Genomic DNA, 10262 nt, shown 5'->3' with positions numbered 1-10262 from the left:
CTTCGAAGCTGCCGCGTCTGTGCTAAAGAGATTACCCTTTGTATTTCATCCACGATCAGTGCATGATTTCCTGGCGCTACACAAGTTCGCACGAGGTGGTCCGGGCCAGGGCGACATAATTCACTGAACCAGCTGGAATTGTCCAGTTTGACTAAGAGATTTTTTTGACGTAGGACTACATCTAACCGGCATATATGGAGGTGGAATAAAAAACTTAACACTGAACATGTAGAAAAAAATGAACCATTTCAAATGCTAATAACGAGCATTTCTTAACAGATCCCAAAGATGATTGCATCAATTGATAGGAAATATTTCTACGCATCTATCACAATGAATAACATTTTGTTCCTTGGGATAAGCAATTGAATAATTGTGAAATGCCAAGCATTATCCAAACGCCTAAAGTGCCACGTTCTGATCGATCCAATTTGTGCTCCTCAAATGGTACCGACCAAAAGGAGCAACTAGAGCAACCGATTTCCCTAACACACACTTCAAAACCAAGATGCCTGGAGAGATCAATATTACAATTACATGTAAGCTTCGGATAATTTTGTACTCGCTTGTATTTGTACAGACCGGAATATGTTTCCCCAACACAGACCTCAAACCAAGGAGTCTGGGAAAATCGGCATTGTAAATGCATGCAAGCCGGGGGCACTTTTGTTTGTAATGCGTATATGCATATCAGACTGACTGTGTTTCTCTAGCACGGACTTCAAAACCAACGAGTCTGGTTCCAGGGCTAGCAACTCGAAAAAGTTTTTGCTTTATCTGTAACAATAGGGAAACGGGAGGGTCCTCGCTTCGCATCTGTGCTAACCATTCCGCTAATGCCACGTCAAGCTTATAAGCAAAACAAGAGAGCAAGCCCGTCACTTTTAGTCGATTCCGGGAAGACCTATGGAATTACGATGCGCCAGTTTTTTTTTCAACGTTCCAGTTATATGGTCCCTGTTTTGCTGTTTTGCTGTTTTGCTTCGTGAATCCGGGACGCTTGATCCTTTTGATAATTTTATATTCCTAATAAAATATTCGATATACTCGAAAGCATCGTAATAGAGGTCTATATTTTCCCTAGATAACGGTTTTTTGAGACCCGTACCATTTTTGTCCATGCTGTTTTTTACATCAAACTAGTGGAGGAATTCAACTGTTGTTGAATTACCGTTGAAGTCTGGATCGATGTTGATTAGCGTATTTCGTATGAGTTTGAGCATATTGACTGGATTCAGGAGGACATAAACGACATGGTCGAAATTAAGGTGTTGGAGGCATGTCTTCGAGGATTTCAAATTCCCTCGAATGTCACGTCCAAGTGCATTAACTATTACTATATTAGTACATGTTCCGTCGAATTTTAAAGTTATGATCATAACACCAGCTTCGTGTAGACTTTCCAGAATTGTATTGATAGTGTAATTTTTTCGGTGGAATGAAGCTCTTTACTCATAAAGTAAACTATCGAAAGTTTTCATGGATCCTGGAGGCCCCTTTCGCAGCAGTTACATGTTTCGCTGTAGACTGAGTATATTCATCCGTAACCTGGGCCTCATGCAAGTAAGCGACTTCTTCCAGCTTTTTAGTTTGCTGATTCCAAATGACTTGCTGGCACACGGCCATCTCATCTATCGTGAGACATAGCAGTAATGGCTTTCCCTGGGATTTCATATCATTAAATAATTTAGGCTTTCCCGTGTAATATCGAGTTCTACGTTTATACTTTCGTTCAAATGTATAATGGTACGGGGATGTTAGTAGGAATCCAAAACAACAAGCTTACCCCTTTTGTTGCCTTCAGCCGTTGATTTTCCTGCCGCAGTATGATGTTCTCTGCTCGCATCCTCTAAACGCATATTCCATCTCCGTTGCATTTAATCGTTCCCAGTCGAACAAATTCTCGTCACCATCAACAATAATTGTTTCACTGGGGGTTTCAATCCAGGAGGTGTTTCGCTTGTGGTTCACTTTTGAAATCGGCTGTGAATAAAACTTTTGTTAGCACTATACTAACTCAGAAATAATTATTGTTACCTTGCTGAAATAACGTTTTCCCCCAGATCCCCCATGAACTCCGGGTTCCCGGTTGGCCCAAGAACGCTTTGGAACCAACAACCCGGTGGGAATCTTCGATGTGGAGGCCGGTCGCTGCATCTTGAATGGAGTGTGGGATTATAAGTGCTTCAATCTTCACGTTATAATCCTCAGTGAGAAAAGTTATTGTATAAACAAACAGCTGCTTAGATTGAATTAGAAATTTGGAAATGGGATCGGGTCTACATTGCTTTTTTGTTACCATGACATTGTACCTTATGTGTAAGACAATTATGTTGTGATGTTGGCGAAGGTTGCATACTATTTTAGTTATAACTAGTTCTGCGATATTATTATGACTTTTTTTGAGCTTAATTGATGACAATGATCTTCGAGCATACTGCTAATCATCCGAAAGTGACTATTGCCATATGAGTGAAATATTACGAATTTTCATTAAAGACGTCGGAGCTAGTGGATCCCTGTGTTCTGGGTGTTGCAAGTGCTTATGCGGGTTTCCGAAGATTTCCACATATCGCTTGGAATGAAGAATTGTTTGATAAAAGAAAAGGTAAAGGAATGCGAAAGCGTTTCTCGTATGGGAAACTATTAGTGAAATTAAATATCCAACAGTTACAAGTTAGCATTCCCAAGGTGTTCAGTGAGGAGTTCATTTGAAAAGCCGCGGTTCCTTGCTTGGGCTGACTGTGTATTTCATCAAATTGTATGAATGCTTTATGAAGTGGTTGGTTTCTCTTAAACGATGCACTCGGAACACTTTTTTTGTACTTCTAGTGAGCTTTTGTATATCGAACCGGTGAAGGGTCTATATGTTTATGATTATTTGCGACATGACAATTATGTCAGGCGTGTAAAAAATGCGCGATTATGTCTGTGCGTATTTCGTTGCATCACCGTGAGGATCATTGCTCACCTATGGGTGGATTACATCGCATGCCACGTAGCCGTCGCCAAACTCTTTGAAATGTTTGAAACTGATCATATGACTCAAGAGTGAGAAATATCAATGAATGTAGTTCGTGGGCACAAAATGTTGTAGCTGCATGAAACTTCTAATATTAGGTTGGGGAAAAAGTAATCCATTATTTTTTGGGTGAAATTCAAAACTATTTTTAATATGCTTCAGATTGTCCGATTTGGGTCAAATATACACCGTTTTGTTGGAAAATTTGTTGCCTTTCTAAAAGTAGCTTCACAATGTCTCTATCATAGAGGTCCTTGGTCCTTATTAGCGAAAAACCATGGCAATAGATTTTTACTATTTTCTCTTGATCCCGATTTATTATCAATTTGGATATTTTCCAATGCGAGAAAAGGGTGATAACCGTTTGGTGCCAGGTACGAACTACATTGTGGATGCATGAAAAAATCCCAATCAAGCTCTCGGAATTGTGTGGCCTTGCTTTGTCCTGATGGAACACAACACCTCTTCTTTTGGCCAATTCTGAACGTTTCTGGTCAATCGCTAGCTTCAAACGGCCCATCTGTTGACAGTACAGATCATAATTTAGTGTACTGCACTGGAATTTTTTTTTAAAAAACTAGATATAAAAAAAAGTCACAGGGTTGTTGTGTCCGAAACATGACCGCATAGCTGACGTAGGATTCCGTTAGGCTATCTGCTACATGCTGATTTTGGATATGTTTGAAAAATTACATTGTTAAACTCCCCAAAATATATTTTTTATTAAGGCACATGTGGCGTTAGCCTGACGGGGCCGGGAGTCCAATATTTTGACAATTTTTGTCTTTCAACTATGTTAGTAATATGTAACCGATTACTCGCGGTTGGCTCGAGGTTAGTATTACAAGTGTTCTCATAATTGGTATGTTGCAGTCTTCGATGCTCTGTACGTGTGCCCGACACGGGATACTTCCTATTGGGATGCAGCTGACCATTAATCAGCAACGCCCCCCTAGTCTGTACCCCATATCTAGCGTGGTGCGTCTTTCTCGACTCGAGGAATCCAGGATAGAATGGTCATTAGCCGGCGCAATCATCAGCTCGTGTAGAGTTGTCATGAGCGGTAAAACCTTTGGCTCTTGTTGAATCATCAGTGGACTGCACAACCTTTGGCCCGTGTATCTGTAAAGAGTGTGTGTATGTATTGCCGCGACTAAGTAAAAGTTTATAGATCGGATAGGAGGGATATGAAACAGGGACACAACGAAGGAAACATCATTAAACGTTGACATCGGCGTTTCTGAGGAACAGGTATAGATGAAGCAGAAGATCAGGATCACGGCTACCTAAGATATCCCGGACGGGGATATCCGATTGTCTGCCTTGTGCTCTCAGTGCTCTAGAGAGCTGAGAGCGAGCAGCATGGAACCGGATACACGACCAGACAACATGCTCGATGTCGTGGTAGCCATCGCCACAATCACAAAGATTGTTTGCTGCGAGCCCAATGCGATAGAGATGCGCGTTTAGGTTGTAGTGATTGGACATAAGCCGAGATATCACGCGAATGAAATCACGACCTACATTCAATCCCTTGAACCATGCACTCGTCGAGACCTTAGGGATAATCGTGTGTAACCAACGACCGAACTCATCTTCACTCCACATGCGCTGCCAACTAACGAGTGTGTCCTGACGAGGAATGTGAAAAAATTCATTATAGGCAATTTGCCTTTCAAAAAGTGTGCCTTCTGAAGCGCCCACCTTAGCTAGCGAGTCCGCTTTCTCATTCCCCGGAATCGAGCAATGAGAGGGAACCCATGCTAAGGTAATCTTGAATAATTTTTCGACCAAAACACTCAATAGATGTCTTATTCTTGTTAGGAAATAAGATGAGCGTTTATCAACTTTCATTGAGCGGATTGCAATTGTTAAACTCTTTGATAGTGATTTGGTGGCCCTGAAAAGGGCCGTTTTGTCTGGTTGTTAGGTATTGTTTGTTCACTCCACCAATGTCCATAACCGAGTGATAATGATAGAAAGATGGTGATTAGTAATTTGATGGTGCGTATCACGATAGAAGATGCCTAAGTGAAATGAGATGAAAGCCGCCCTCTGTGGCCCTGGACTAGGTGGCTACTGTGTTATGTACGGATGAAATAAGGAAAGAAAAAACCTCATCAATGTAATATAAGATAATTATCATTATCGAAAACAATTATCAAGTTTTCTCACCAGAAAAAAAAAGTTTTATTTTTTATAGAGAAAATATATTTGAAATGGAAAAGGTAATTTCATTTATAATTCTTACTTTCTAAGTGTTTACTCAACCCATTTCCATTTTCGCTTTAAACCTAACGGAATGCGATGCTACATGCCTCAATGCGAATTTAAATTGGACATTGATATCGGTCATTGATATGAAATTTCACGAAGCAACCAACATAAAAGTTCCAAATTTAAATTTTATTTATATATAGAATAGAACATTGGTTCTATTCAGTTCATTGGGATATCATTTTTCAATTAATCCATCGAAAGATTCTTATTGGAACTAAAATAAAAAAAAAACACTTATCGCTCCCTACTTATTCGCCAGCACGTATGCAATCAGCAATGCCCACGCTAGTTACAATGAGCACTATCCATTTGTGCACGTCGTTAGTCAAATATCGACCACGAGGTTATCTACATGCTTGGATTTGAAATCTCTGTTAGGGAATACATGTCGGTAGAAACAAAAGCTCCCCCTGGGGGGTCTCCGTAGCCACATTGGTTGCGCGTTCGCTTAGTAAGCGATCGATCGTGAGTTCAAAACTCAGGGCCCTCATTGACCCTTTTTGTGTTGTTACAGAATAGCTACGTCCACGCAACAATCATCAGCGATGGAGATCGATCCACGGCCGAAATAAGATCGATTCATCCATACAACTGCTCTGCTCTGCCAGACACATCGGGCTACTGTTCTATAAATAACTCAACAATGGTCAAACAACTGTCTCCGCTGTCCGGTGGTCCAACTGGATAATGGAAGAACAGAAAGAATACCCTTACGCCTAAATGGCTACTGTGTGAATGTACCATATGTAATGGTATAGAAGGAATACTGGCGAATGGCAACTGTGTAATGTGCTAATTATAGATATGATAACCATGTGACATGTACACGATTAAAATTCGGCTCTGTTACAGCTAAAATGCAAATGAGCCTTAAATAAATAAATGGGATAAAAAAAGCTCCCCCTACTTTCATGTAATTGCAATGCCGATTTCCCCCAGGCAGCTTGGTTTTCATGTCTCTGTTAGGGAATACACTTCGATGGGAACAAAAGTTCCTTCTACTTTGATGTGCCGATTTCTCCGTATCTTCAATTTCGACCAATCAGAACGAGGTATTTCCGTTTGGAGATTTTTTTTATTGTTTGCTAGCTAGTTTCATATGATATTAATATATTATCAATTGTGATGGAGTGTTATGGAATGCTCAGATCGATTGATGCAAATATCTCGTAAATCCATCAGGAAATAACTGACCAATAATTGTAAGTACATGAGCCGCCGCATGTGTCGTCAATTTCGACCAATCAGGAATGGGTATTTCCTTTAGGATAGAGGTTGAGATTTTCCAATTTTTCGTTGGTTAGTTTCATAACATATATAATTTTATTCAATGTAAAAAATTGTTATGGAGTGCCGAAATAGATTGACACAAAAATCTCAACAATCCATCATGAAATGACTGAGCAATAAGCATTTGAAATTGGACAATTTTCACGATTTGCTCGATTTTCGATTTTCAATTTGTACCCCAATATGTTCCCGAAAGACGTAATCCTACGTCAAAATCAAAATCTTTAAACCTGATGTTATGATATTTCAAAGTTAACATGATTCCAGTCTTCGTCAAACATTCTTATTTGACTAGACTATCATGCGCCTACATTGATTTATAGCGACTGTAACATGGTTACATTATCAATACTGAGGAGTTTAATTGCGTTTACCTAGCAGTTTCATCCTGCACTAGTAGCTCTATGCGAACTAATCGTTTGTCTCTATGTGAACTAATTCATGCCCACTTCATTTGCCGAACGAACCAACTTGTTATTGCCTCGGACGGAGAAGCGAGTGAGTGACTGACGTACTAAATGCAGCAGAGCGAGTGTTGAAGAGAAAATATGGGAGCAATTCACTCAACTCGCTCACTTGGTTTCAGGCGACCGCAATGTAGAATTTTCGACAGTCACAAATGGATGAACAAAATAACGTAGTGAAAATAAAAGATAGCGGATGAGTAAGACTCTGAGTGGAAATTTATGTGAGTGTTCCCGTCTCGACTGGACGTCATGAATGTCAATTTAATTTTTAATAGTCAGAAGGCTTATCTTCCATTGCATTTCGGAGTAACCATACCAAATGGTTGTGTTTTTGAAGGAGTATAGGTAATTCTCCAATTAGCTTTTTTTATAGCAAGCCAAGTTGTGGCTCTTCCGCTTACTCAGTAAACGATCGTGAGTCGACCAATAGTCGATGTCGGAGGTACCGTGTCGACATCTAATAAAATAATAAACCATGTTGTTGTAAATATTAGGAAATAGTAGTTTGGGTTGTCATTCGCATTACAACAGACGAATCGAAAGGAATATGTGCGTCTCTGCCTATTGTAAAAAGTATGAAAATTTATTAAAAATAGAAGTGGAAGTGACTTGTTGTGTCCATCATGTGTTCCATTGAGCTTCTGATTATTGATGAGACTGTTTCGAGTTTACCCAAAAACGTTTCCTACTTCGTTTGAATGACTACCGGGTAGATGACAGTTGGCTGCCTGTTCCGGTTTAAATGTGCCAATGCTCGTCTAGGATGAGGTGATTGAAGGCTCAAAATAAATTGATAAATTGATAATGCTGAAATAAATTCTTAACCAAACTTCTGGTATTAATAGGGGAAAAGCTGATGCCTCCAAAGAGAGTCATCTAGTTATTGCGCTGGGTTCATCGCAGTTGGAACATATTGCCAGTGTGAAGTTTTTATTTAAACGTTGAATCTCAGTTCCGATTTAACACGAATACTTCTGAGGAAGTTTAATCTGATAGGATCCAGTTATGAATTATTTAGGATCACTTTGCTTGTCACAAACAATATAGAAAACAGGAATAAATATATAATAATATGCGATATGCGAATAAATATATAATAATATGCGATGCAGGGAAGAGTATAGGAGATGAAAACATCAAAGATAGTATTGAAATTCATATAGAACTTGATTGTTTCTATTAATTAAATTAAAGCTTTCTAACCGCTCTATAATTTATCCTTTGACACCCATCTTCTATCTATCGTAATTTCGCTGCAACATCGGTGTAAACAATTCCTAATGAAAATTCAAGCCAAATCTTCAAAAATAAAAATATAAAAGCCACTTAAATATCACCTTTAGTAAAATTTCACCTTAGCGTTGAAAGGCAATATTTTTTTCGTGAAATAAGTCATATTTGAAATATAAAAAACAAATTTTTTTCAAACTGTATATAATCGAGTCTAAAATTGTATATAATCGAATCACACATAATCGAGTCTGTGTATAATCGAGCCCTACTTGTATTTTAACAGTTTGACCGAACATTTTACTCTTGTACAAATGTGTGGGAGCCGATAATTAAGGAGTTCCACTATTCTACCTGCAGTCAACACGATTTTTCGAATCATCACACGATGATTGTCACAATTAGTGGGAATGATACACAGGATATGTACCACCCAAACAGCACAGCGACAGGAAATGTAACTGAGTTCGTTAAATAGTTAACCTTCGACCAATAAATTTCAAAGCTACTTCATATATTATTCACCTTTATGTGTAATGTTTTTGTTCGTCTTTACGCCTCGTTCTGCTTTGAGCAAGTCTGCCAACCAAATCTTCTCACACACAATTCAATAGCCTGAACGTGATTTGCTTCCCCTATCAGCGCAATGCATTGAAGTGAATTCGAACTTGACTTTTGACTTTTGACTTTTTTATGCAATTTATATATTTTTTGAAGTTTTTACAAAAATCAGAAATTTCTTCCAAAAAAAAAAGACGGGTGGGTAATGTCGGGGACATAACCGGAGTGACGTAGGACTATACAAAGGGGACAGCTTTTGCAAAATATATATTTCGAATATATTTCTTTATTTTCTTCTCCTACGTGAATACCTACCTATCTACCTGAAAAATGGATTAGTTTACTGTTTACTCTTTATGAATATGTTGATGGTTCTGAAAAGAACCTTTGGTGTTGTGTTTTTGTTATCACTCGATATTCCCATCTTGTTCGGTTAAAACTTTCTGTTTAGCTATTGCGTTTGCCACTCGCCACAGCTTTCACAGTTGGAAAATTTCTTCCCATCCAGCTTGTGACATATTTTACAGTAAATTACATTCAATGGCACGTCGCATTACCATCACTCAGTATCGGATTGGAGGTAATTTCAACCTGTAATTGAACATTTGCGATGACAGTGGTACAGTGTCGACTTTCAATGTGGGGTCATAATTTGGACCCCGAACTCTATGTTTACAAAAATGTCCAACTAAATATGTCGCATTACATGTCCGTCCAATTAGCTAAATGTCGAACTAATTGTAAATTACTGTACTTTCAATCTGGAAACAATTTAAGAATTGGTGAAAATTGAATAATCAGGAAAGTCCCCAACTATCAATAAGCTCAGAACAACTGCCAAATTCACATACTCATCAGATCCTGGCAAAAAACAAATTATGAAAAAATCAATTTGTGTTTTATTATTATTTTGGATAATGTTTTAGAAAGCATTGAACTGTATTTCCTAAACTCTTTTTTGGAAGGTTTAATGGCCCTGAAAAGCGCCTTGTTTTATGGAAAGGTTCCAATTTAGTAAACTTTGTACTCGTGGTTTTGAAAAAAACCATTTCGAACGCCCTCGATGCCGCCTTGTTCTGGATTTGCCACCAAAGCAGTTTGTATAAAGCACAAACTTTTTTCTTCTGCTACCTGATGCCGTTTTGCGATTGCGTTTGCCACTAGCCACTCGCTGCAACTGCCTGTTGTCTTGATGTCCACCGAACCGAATGTGTTCTGTTCCGAATGCGGGTTTTCTTATCGTCGCGAGCAGCTTTGCCAGCTAACTCGATCACTTCGGCTGCCGAAACTATATAGCGCCGGCTAGGTGGACTGGTGCACTGGTACTAACGCGCTCGGCCTAGCTACCCTTGCGGGGAACTCCAGATCAACACGGTTCGAGCGGGATTTTGCCTTTCCCTTCACTTTTCCTC

This window comes from Toxorhynchites rutilus, chromosome 2, assembly GCF_029784135.1.
Source record: "Toxorhynchites rutilus septentrionalis strain SRP chromosome 2, ASM2978413v1, whole genome shotgun sequence".
Taxonomy (NCBI): Eukaryota; Metazoa; Arthropoda; class Insecta; order Diptera; family Culicidae; genus Toxorhynchites; species Toxorhynchites rutilus.
This window is presented reverse-complemented; position numbering follows the sequence as displayed.